At 42.9% G+C, this 9,491-nt stretch overlaps 1 long non-coding RNA gene across 1 annotated transcript; it reads left to right on the forward strand.

Annotated features, from left to right (window-relative positions):
- Positions 1 to 294: 294 nt before the first annotated feature.
- LOC119130063 lies at positions 295 to 4,507 on the forward strand. The gene is made up of 3 exons (XR_005099352.1): positions 295 to 400; positions 614 to 795; positions 4,472 to 4,507. It is a non-coding gene; the product is annotated as an uncharacterized LOC119130063 (long non-coding RNA).
- Positions 4,508 to 9,491: the final 4,984 nt, after the last annotated feature.

Consider the following 9,491-nt stretch of genomic DNA (forward strand, 5'->3'; position numbering starts at 1 on the left):
TCGCGGTGAACTGGAAATGCGAATCACTCAGGAGGGGGAAGAAGATTTATTTAATTTATTTAAATCCGCCGAAATTCAAATCCGTGGGCAGAGTTAACTTGTTTAAAAGGGAGTGGGCAGAAGGATTATTTAATTTATTTAAATCTATTTTGAGTGCGCACTATTATGTCAATGCGTAACAACTGTAAGTCTACTAAACAAAACAGCGATATGACGTCTGTGACGCGGAAATGACGTCAATGGACGGAACTTCCGCCAAAATTCAAATCCGCGGGCGTGGCTTTCAACAGTTGGAAACCGGCATTGGCGGCGAACGAGACACAGCGGATAGTAACACGACAACTAACAAGAGAAATATTTTTATGTTCTGCTTGCAACTGGACCGTCTAGTGCGTACACGGTAAATACAACTCATTGTTTTTAAAAAGAAGTACTTTTGTCGCCCTGAAAAGCGAGTGAGTGTGGCGTTTGGGGGGGGGACGTCGAACTCGGCGTCTGCTTCCAGCCACAGACGCAGAATTTCGACGATTCTTTCTGGTCAACGTTTGTAAATTATTGCGTTGATTAAAAAAGAAAACTTTATTTAACTCTACTTTTAACTTTACCGTTTCAGATAAGCGGGTATTACGTCGCAGTCATGTGCCGCGGCAATGCCGTCAATAGGCGGAAATCCCGCCAAGATTCAAATCTGTGGGCGCGGATTGCCGTGAGCGAGACAGCGGATACAAACACGACGATTATCAACAGAAATATCTTTATTTTCTGCTTGCAACTGGACCGTCTAGAGCGTACACGGTAAATACAACTCATTGTGTTTAGAGATTTACGTTTGTGTAGTTTGACTAAAGTTGTCGATGTAGCTAGCGTTCACTGTGTAATAGCAATGTGTAGCTGAGTAGCTAACCCTAGCTCAGGGGTGGCCAACCAGTCAGAGACTAAGAGCCACATTTTTTTTTACTGTGTACCGTTGTGCTTGATTTGGTTCCCCCGTGAGATTTTGTTCCCCCTGCCGCGGGAGCGCGCACGCCTTATTTGGAAAGCGAAAAACCGATGTCGTACGGCGTCAGCACTACGTTGTTTTCAATAAAAACATGAAGAACTCACGTTTGCGTCAGTCAATTTTAATTTTCATAAAGGATTATTCTCATTTGATGTCTTTAAATTCATCCGCGTTGTGCCATTGAAGCGGGGTGCATTCAAAGACCAGTCGTACAGTCGGAACACTCATTCACTTCACCAAAAAGCAACAATATAATTAAGTGAGCTCTTTGCATAAATCTCGATGCAAGAGAAACTCCTCTTTTTGGGTACAGGCTACAAGGAGTATATATTACAAATACTTAATTGTGATCATCATTCATCCATCCATCCATCCATTTTATTCCTCAGGTATTTTCAAAGCAAATTAATATTGTTGCATTTATTAATTTGCTTTAAAATGACAGCGCAATATAATTAAAAGCTGACACTATAGCAATGTCAAACGTGTTCATTTAAGAAAAAGCCACACACGTTTTGTGATCAAATCTTTCATAACGAGAATGATTTGAGTGAATTGATTTGAATGAATAATTGAGAAGAGATTTCAGTTCTGAAGGCTCCTTTTGTCCCAAGCAAAGTGACAGATGGTGGGGAGAGGGGATAAAAATTGTAACAGGAATTCTATAAAAATGTCAAGCCGTGAGGATATGTCCCCCCCCCCCCCCCCTTATTTTGAGAACGGTGAGTGCTGGACTCCAGATGTTTTTTTTCTGTCTTCCTGGGGGTCTGTTCAGGTTGTGTGAAAAATTTGAACAGGTTCCCTCATTCCTAGGCCAAATTACAGGGGGGGGGGGGACACATCCTCACAGCTGCCCGGTGAGGATATGCCCCCCCCCCCCCTTATTTTGAGAACGGTGAGTGCTGGACTCCAGCGTTTTTTCACTCACCGTCACTCACCGTTCTAAAAATAAGGGGGAGGGAACATATCCTCACGGGGCAGCTGTGAGGATTTGTTCCAGCCCTGTAATTTGGCCTAGGAATGATGGAACCTGTTCAAAATTCTCACACAACCTGAACAGACCCCCAGGAAGACAGAAAAAAAAAACAGCTGCAGTCCAGCACTCACCATTCTCAAAATAAAGGGGGGTGGGGGTGGGGGGGACATATCCTCACGGCTTGACATTTTTATAGAGTTCCTTACAATTTTTATCCCCCCTCCCCACCATCTGTCACTTTGCTTGGGACAAAAGGAGCCTTCAGAACTGAAATCTCTTCTCAATTATTCATTCAAATCAATTCACTCAAATCATTCTCGTTATGAAAGATTTGATCACAAAACGTGTGTGGCTTTTTCTTAAATGAACACGTTTGACATTGCTAGTGTCAGCTTTTAATTATATTGCGCTGTCATTTTAAAGCAAATTAATAAATGCAACAATATTAATTTGCTTTGAAAATACCTGAGGAATAAAATGGATGGATGGATGGATGAATGATGATCACAATTAAGTATTTGTAATATATACTCCTTGTAGCCTGTACCCAAAAAGAGGAGTTTCTTTGCATCGAGGTTTATGCAAAGAGATCACTTAATTATATTGTTGCTTTTTGGTGAAGGGAATGAGTGTTCCGACTGTACGACTGGTCTTTGAATGCACCCCGCTTCAATGGCACAACGCGGATGAATTTAAAGACATCAAATGAGAATAATCCTTTATGAAAATTAAAATTGACTGACGCAAACGTGAGGTCTTCATGTTTTTATTGAAAACAACGTAGTGCTGACGCCGCACGACATCGGTTTTTCACTTTCCAAATAAGGCGTGCGCGCTCCCGCGGCAGGGGGAACAAAATCTCACGGGGGGACCAAATCAAGCACAACACCGTAAAGAGGGAGAGGGCAGCCAATGATCTTCTGTGCTGTGTTGATGACCTCTTGGAGCTTTTTCCTCTGAGCAGCAGTGCAGCTGGAGTACCAAACACGTATACAGTACGTTAAAGTGCTTTCTATGGAGCAGCGATAGAAGGACACCAGCAGTCTCTGTGTAATGCTGTGCCTCCTCAGCACCCTTAAAAAGTAGAGTCTCTGCTGGGCCTTTTTAAGCAGCTCAGAGGTGTTCACGCCCCAGGTGAAGTCCTCCTCGATGTGGACTCCCAGGTAGCGGAAGGAGGACACCCTCTTCACACAGACCCCGTCGATGATAAGTGGTGGAATGTCCGTTTTATTTTTCCTCCTAAAATCAATGACCAGTTCTTGGGTTTTAGCCGTGTTTAGGAGCAGATTGTTCTCTCCACACCACTCCGATAGCTGGACCACTTCGTCCCTGTAGGCAGACTCATCCCCCTTTGAGATATTCAAAAGCATATTCAAACTGTCTAATTCCGAACATTCATGTTATTCCACTCGGTCTTATTACCAACTTCTATCAATTCAACTAAGTGTTTAATATGTCCTATCAGGGCTGAAGTCAAAATTTGGCACCATCATGTGGTGAAATTTGGAATTGCAGCACATCCAATTTTGCCTGGGAACAAACAAAAGTTTTGAAAAGAAGGCCATTAGAATTATAAACAAATCTGATTACCTTGAAATTAATAACAAGCTATTTCTTAAATAACAAATTCTTCAATTCAAAGATTTGGTAGATTATCAGACTGCTCAAATGATGCTCAAAGTGAAGCAAAACTGTTTACCTAAAAATATTCAAAAGCATATTCAAACTATGTCTAATTCAGAACATTCATGTTATTCCACTCGGTCTTATTACGAACTTCTATCAATTCAACTAAGTGTTTAATATTTCATATCATGGCTCAAGTCAAAATTTGGCACCATCATGTGGTGAAATTTGGAATTGCAGCACATCCAATTTTGCCTGGGAACAAACAGATTAAATAAGTCTTACTTCTTGCCACTCCTCAAACAAGTAAACTCTGCCCATTTTGCGCAGTAGATGTTCTGTTAATACCTAGTATTTATACAAAGTCATAATTTAAATTACTTTCAACATTTATTCATCCATTCAACCACCGTTACTCCACTCGCTCTTATTACCAACTTCTGTCGATTTAACTAAGCGTTTAATACATCCTATCAGGTCTCAAGTCAAGATTTGGCACCATACATCCAATTTTGCCAGGGAACAAAAATAGATTAAATAAACTAAATAAGTCTTCATATTAAATGAGTTTAATACGTCCTATCAGGTCCCAAGTCAAGATTTTGGCACCGTACTTTGTTGAAATTTGCAATTGCAGCAAATCCAATTTTGCCTGGGAACAAAAATAAATTAAATAAACTAAATAAGTCTTACTTGTTCCCATTAAATAAATTAAATAAGTCTTGCTTGTTCCCACTCCTTTTCAAAAAAAGTAGTTTAAAACGAGGGCCCCTCCCTCAACCTTTAACCCTAACCCCGCACGTCACATTGTGTTGTATCTGCGAATATTGGTTGAGGCCAAATGATAAAGTTTTCTTTCATTCCTTTAGGTTCCACGGTGTTCTTTGGCTGTATGTTTTCCACTGTAAGAAGGATAAAAATACAAAGTACAACAGTTGCACGTTGGCGAAGACGTCTCCGGTGAGTCCTTCCTTCCTTTTTATTCATGGGAAAGTCACAGACAACAATAGCTAAAGTAACACATTGTTAGAGGTTACAAACTACATTTGTCTTAAATTGGATAGATGACTTGTTCCCACACCTTTTCAAACAAGTAAACTGGCCATTTTGTGCAGGAGATTTTCTGTTTATACCTAGTATTTATACAGTCATAATTTAAATGAACAAATAAGATTCATTCACTCACTCATTCATTCAAAATATCCAAAGTTGTGTGTGCTATTTGTAATTGAGAATAGATCTCATGTTACTCCACTCGCTCATACGACCAACTTCTATCAATTTAACTAGGCGTTTAATACGTCCTATCAGGTCTCAAGTCAAGATTTGGCACTGTGCTTTGTTGAAATTTGCAATTGCAGCAAATCCAATTTTGCCTGGGAACAAAAATAGATTAAACAAACTAAATAAGTCTGACTTCTTCCCATTAAATAAATGAAATAAGTCTCTCTTCTTCACAGTCCTTTTCAAACAAGTAAACTGGCCATTTTGTGCAGTAGTTTTTGTGTTCACACCTAGTATTTATCCCAAATCATAATTGAAATGACTTCATTCATTCATTTTGGAAATTTGGAATTCCAGCAAATCCATTCTTTCCGATAAATAAATAAGTCTTACTTCTTCCCTTTAAATGAATGAAGTAAGTCTTACTTCCCACTCCTTTTCAAACAAGTAAAGTCTGGCCATTTTGTGTAGTATATTTTCTGTTTATACCTAGTATTTATACAAAATCATAATTAAAATGACAATTAGCAAATAAATTAATTAATTTACTCAAGTCTTTAATATGTCCTATTAAGTATGATATTAAGATTTGTCACCATCCTTAGGTATAATTTGGATTTGCTGCAGATCAAATAGACAAATGCATTGGCCAAGTTATTTTAAGAGCACGTGGGGTGATGTGATTTCCTTTGTGAGATGTTTTGCATTTGTGATGTCATACTCTGTTTTTTGTGATGTCATACTCTGTAATTGTGCTAAGAGGCTAGGTGCTAAGAGGCTAGGTGCTGAGGTCTGATGTGGTTAGGTGCTAAAGGTGACATTTGCTATGTGCTAAAGGTGACATTTGCAATGTGCTAAAGGTGACATTTGCAATGTGCTAAAGGTGACATTTGCAATGTGCTAAAGGTGACATTTGCAATGTGCTAAAGGTGACATTTGCAATGTGCTAAAGGTGACATTTGCAATGTGCTAAAGGTGACATTTGCAATGTGCTAAAGGTGACATTTGCAATGTGCTAAAGGTGACATTTGCAATGTGCTAAAGGTGACATTTGCTATGTGCTAAAGGTGACATTTGCTATGTGCTAAAGGTGACATTTGCTATGTGCTAAAGGTGACATTTGCTATGTGCTAAAGGTGACATTTGCTATGTGCTAAAGGTGACATTTGCTATGTGCTAAAGGTGACATTTGCTATGTGCTAAAGGTGACATTTGCTATGTGCTAAAGGTGACATTTGCTATGTGCTAAAGGTGACATTTGCTATGTGCTAAAGGTGACATTTGCTATGTGCTAAAGGTGACATTTGCTATGTGCTAAAGGTGACATTTGCTATGTGCTAAAGGTGACATTTGCTATGTGCTAAAGGTGACATTTGCTATGTGCTAAAGGTGACATTTGCTATGTGCTAAAGGTGACATTTGCTATGTGCTAAAGGTGACATTTGCTATGTGCTAAAGGTGACATTTGCTATGTGCTAAAGGTGACATTTGCTATGTGCTAAAGGTGACATTTGCTATGTGCTAAAGGTGACATTTGCTATGTGCTAAAGGTGACATTTGCTATGTGCTAAAGGTGACATTTGCTATGTGCTAAAGGTGACATTTGCTATGTGCTAAAGGTGACATTTGCTATGTGCTAAAGGTGACATTTGCTATGTGCTAAAGGTGACATTTGCTATGTGCTAAAGGTGACATTTGCTATGTGCTAAAGGTGACATTTGCTATGTGCTAAAGGTGACATTTGCTATGTGCTAAAGGTGACATTTGCTATGTGCTAAAGGTGACATTTGCTATGTGCTAAAGGTGACATTTGCTATGTGCTAAAGGTGACATTTGCTATGTGCTAAAGGTGACATTTGCTATGTGCTAAAGGTGACATTTGCTATGTGCTAAAGGTGACATTTGCTATGTGCTAAAGGTGACATTTGCTATGTGCTAAAGGTGACATTTGCTATGTGCTAAAGGTGACATTTGCTATGTGCTAAAGGTGACATTTGCTATGTGCTAAAGGTGACATTTGCTATGTGCTAAAGGTGACATTTGCTATGTGCTAAAGGTGACATTTGCTATGTGCTAAAGGTGACATTTGCTATGTGCTCCTAGGGTTAGGGTTAGGGTTTCGCTTAGGGCTATGTGCTCCTAGGGTTAGGGTTAGGGTTTCGCTTAGGGCTATGTGCTCCTAGGGTTAGGGTTAGGGTTTCGCTTAGGGCTATGTGCTCCTAGGGTTAGGGTTAGGGTTTCGCTTAGGGCTATGTGCTCCTAGGGTTAGGGTTAGGGTTTCGCTTAGGGCTATGTGCTCCTAGGGTTAGGGTTAGGGTTTCGCTTAGGGCTATGTGCTCCTAGGGTTAGGGTTAGGGTTTCGCTTAGGGCTATGTGCTCCTAGGGTTAGGGTTAGGGTTTCGCTTAGGGCTATGTGCTCCTAGGGTTAGGGTTAGGGTTTCGCTTAGGGCTATGTGCTCCTAGGGTTAGGGTTAGGGTTTCGCTTAGGGCTATGTGCTCCTAGGGTTAGGGTTAGGGTTTCGCTTAGGGCTATGTGCTCCTAGGGTTAGGGTTAGGGTTTCGCTTAGGGCTATGTGCTCCTAGGGTTAGGGTTAGGGTTTCGCTTAGGGCTATGTGCTCCTAGGGTTAGGGTTAGGGTTTCGCTTAGGGCTATGTGCTCCTAGGGTTAGGGTTAGGGTTTCGCTTAGGGCTATGTGCTCCTAGGGTTAGGGTTAGGGTTTCGCTTAGGGCTATGTGCTCCTAGGGTTAGGGTTAGGGTTAGGGTTTCGCTTAGGGCTATGTGCTCCTAGGGTTAGGGTTAGGGTTTCGCTTAGGGCTATGTGCTCCTAGGGTTAGGGTTAGGGTTTCGCTTAGGGCTATGTGCTCCTAGGGTTAGGGTTAGGGTTTCGCTTAGGGCTATGTGCTCCTAGGGTTAGGGTTAGGGTTTCGCTTAGGGCTATGTGCTCCTAGGGTTAGGGTTAGGGTTTCGCTTAGGGCTATGTGCTCCTAGGGTTAGGGTTAGGGTTTCGCTTAGGGCTATGTGCTCCTAGGGTTAGGGTTAGGGTTTCGCTTAGGGCTATGTGCTCCTAGGGTTAGGGTTAGGGTTTCGCTTAGGGCTATGTGCTCCTAGGGTTAGGGTTAGGGTTTCGCTTAGGGCTATGTGCTCCTAGGGTTAGGGTTAGGGTTTCGCTTAGGGCTATGTGCTCCTAGGGTTAGGGTTAGGGTTTCGCTTAGGGCTATGTGCTCCTAGGGTTAGGGTTAGGGTTTCGCTTAGGGCTATGTGCTCCTAGGGTTAGGGTTAGGGTTTCGCTTAGGGCTATGTGCTCCTAGGGTTAGGGTTAGGGTTTCGCTTAGGGCTATGTGCTCCTAGGGTTAGGGTTAGGGTTTCGCTTAGGGCTATGTGCTCCTAGGGTTAGGGTTAGGGTTTCGCTTAGGGCTATGTGCTCCTAGGGTTAGGGTTAGGGTTTCGCTTAGGGCTATGTGCTCCTAGGGTTAGGGTTAGGGTTTCGCTTAGGGCTATGTGCTCCTAGGGTTAGGGTTAGGGTTTCGCTTAGGGCTATGTGCTCCTAGGGTTAGGGTTAGGGTTTCGCTTAGGGCTATGTGCTCCTAGGGTTAGGGTTAGGGTTTCGCTTAGGGCTATGTGCTCCTAGGGTTAGGGTTAGGGTTTCGCTTAGGGCTATGTGCTCCTAGGGTTAGGGTTAGGGTTTCGCTTAGGGCTATGTGCTCCTAGGGTTAGGGTTAGGGTTTCGCTTAGGGCTATGTGCTCCTAGGGTTAGGGTTAGGGTTTCGCTTAGGGCTATGTGCTCCTAGGGTTAGGGTTAGGGTTTCGCTTAGGGCTATGTGCTCCTAGGGTTAGGGTTAGGGTTTCGCTTAGGGCTATGTGCTCCTAGGGTTAGGGTTAGGGTTTCGCTTAGGGCTATGTGCTCCTAGGGTTAGGGTTAGGGTTTCGCTTAGGGCTATGTGCTCCTAGGGTTAGGGTTAGGGTTTCGCTTAGGGCTATGTGCTCCTAGGGTTAGGGTTAGGGTTTCGCTTAGGGCTATGTGCTCCTAGGGTTAGGGTTAGGGTTTCGCTTAGGGCTATGTGCTCCTAGGGTTAGGGTTAGGGTTTCGCTTAGGGCTATGTGCTCCTAGGGTTAGGGTTAGGGTTTCGCTTAGGGCTATGTGCTCCTAGGGTTAGGGTTAGGGTTTCGCTTAGGGCTATGTGCTCCTAGGGTTAGGGTTAGGGTTTCGCTTAGGGCTATGTGCTCCTAGGGTTAGGGTTAGGGTTTCGCTTAGGGCTATGTGCTCCTAGGGTTAGGGTTTGGGTTTCGCTTAGGGCTATGTGCTCCTAGGGTTAGGGTTAGGGTTTCGCTTAGGGCTATGTGCTCCTAGGGTTAGGGTTAGGGTTTCGCTTAGGGCTATGTGCTCCTAGGGTTAGGGTTAGGGTTTCGCTTAGGGCTATGTGCTCCTAGGGTTAGGGTTAGGGTTTCGCTTAGGGCTATGTGCTCCTAGGGTTAGGGTTAGGGTTTCGCTTAGGGCTATGTGCTCCTAGGGTTAGGGTTAGGGTTTCGCTTAGGGCTATGTGCTCCTAGGGTTAGGGTTAGGGTTTCGCTTAGGGCTATGTGCTCCTAGGGTTAGGGTTAGGGTTTCGCTTAGGGCTATGTGCTCCTAGGGTTAGGGTTAGGGTTTCGCTTAGGGCTATGTGCTC

This window comes from Syngnathus acus, chromosome 11, assembly GCF_901709675.1.
Source record: "Syngnathus acus chromosome 11, fSynAcu1.2, whole genome shotgun sequence".
Classification (NCBI taxonomy): Eukaryota; Metazoa; Chordata; class Actinopteri; order Syngnathiformes; family Syngnathidae; genus Syngnathus; species Syngnathus acus.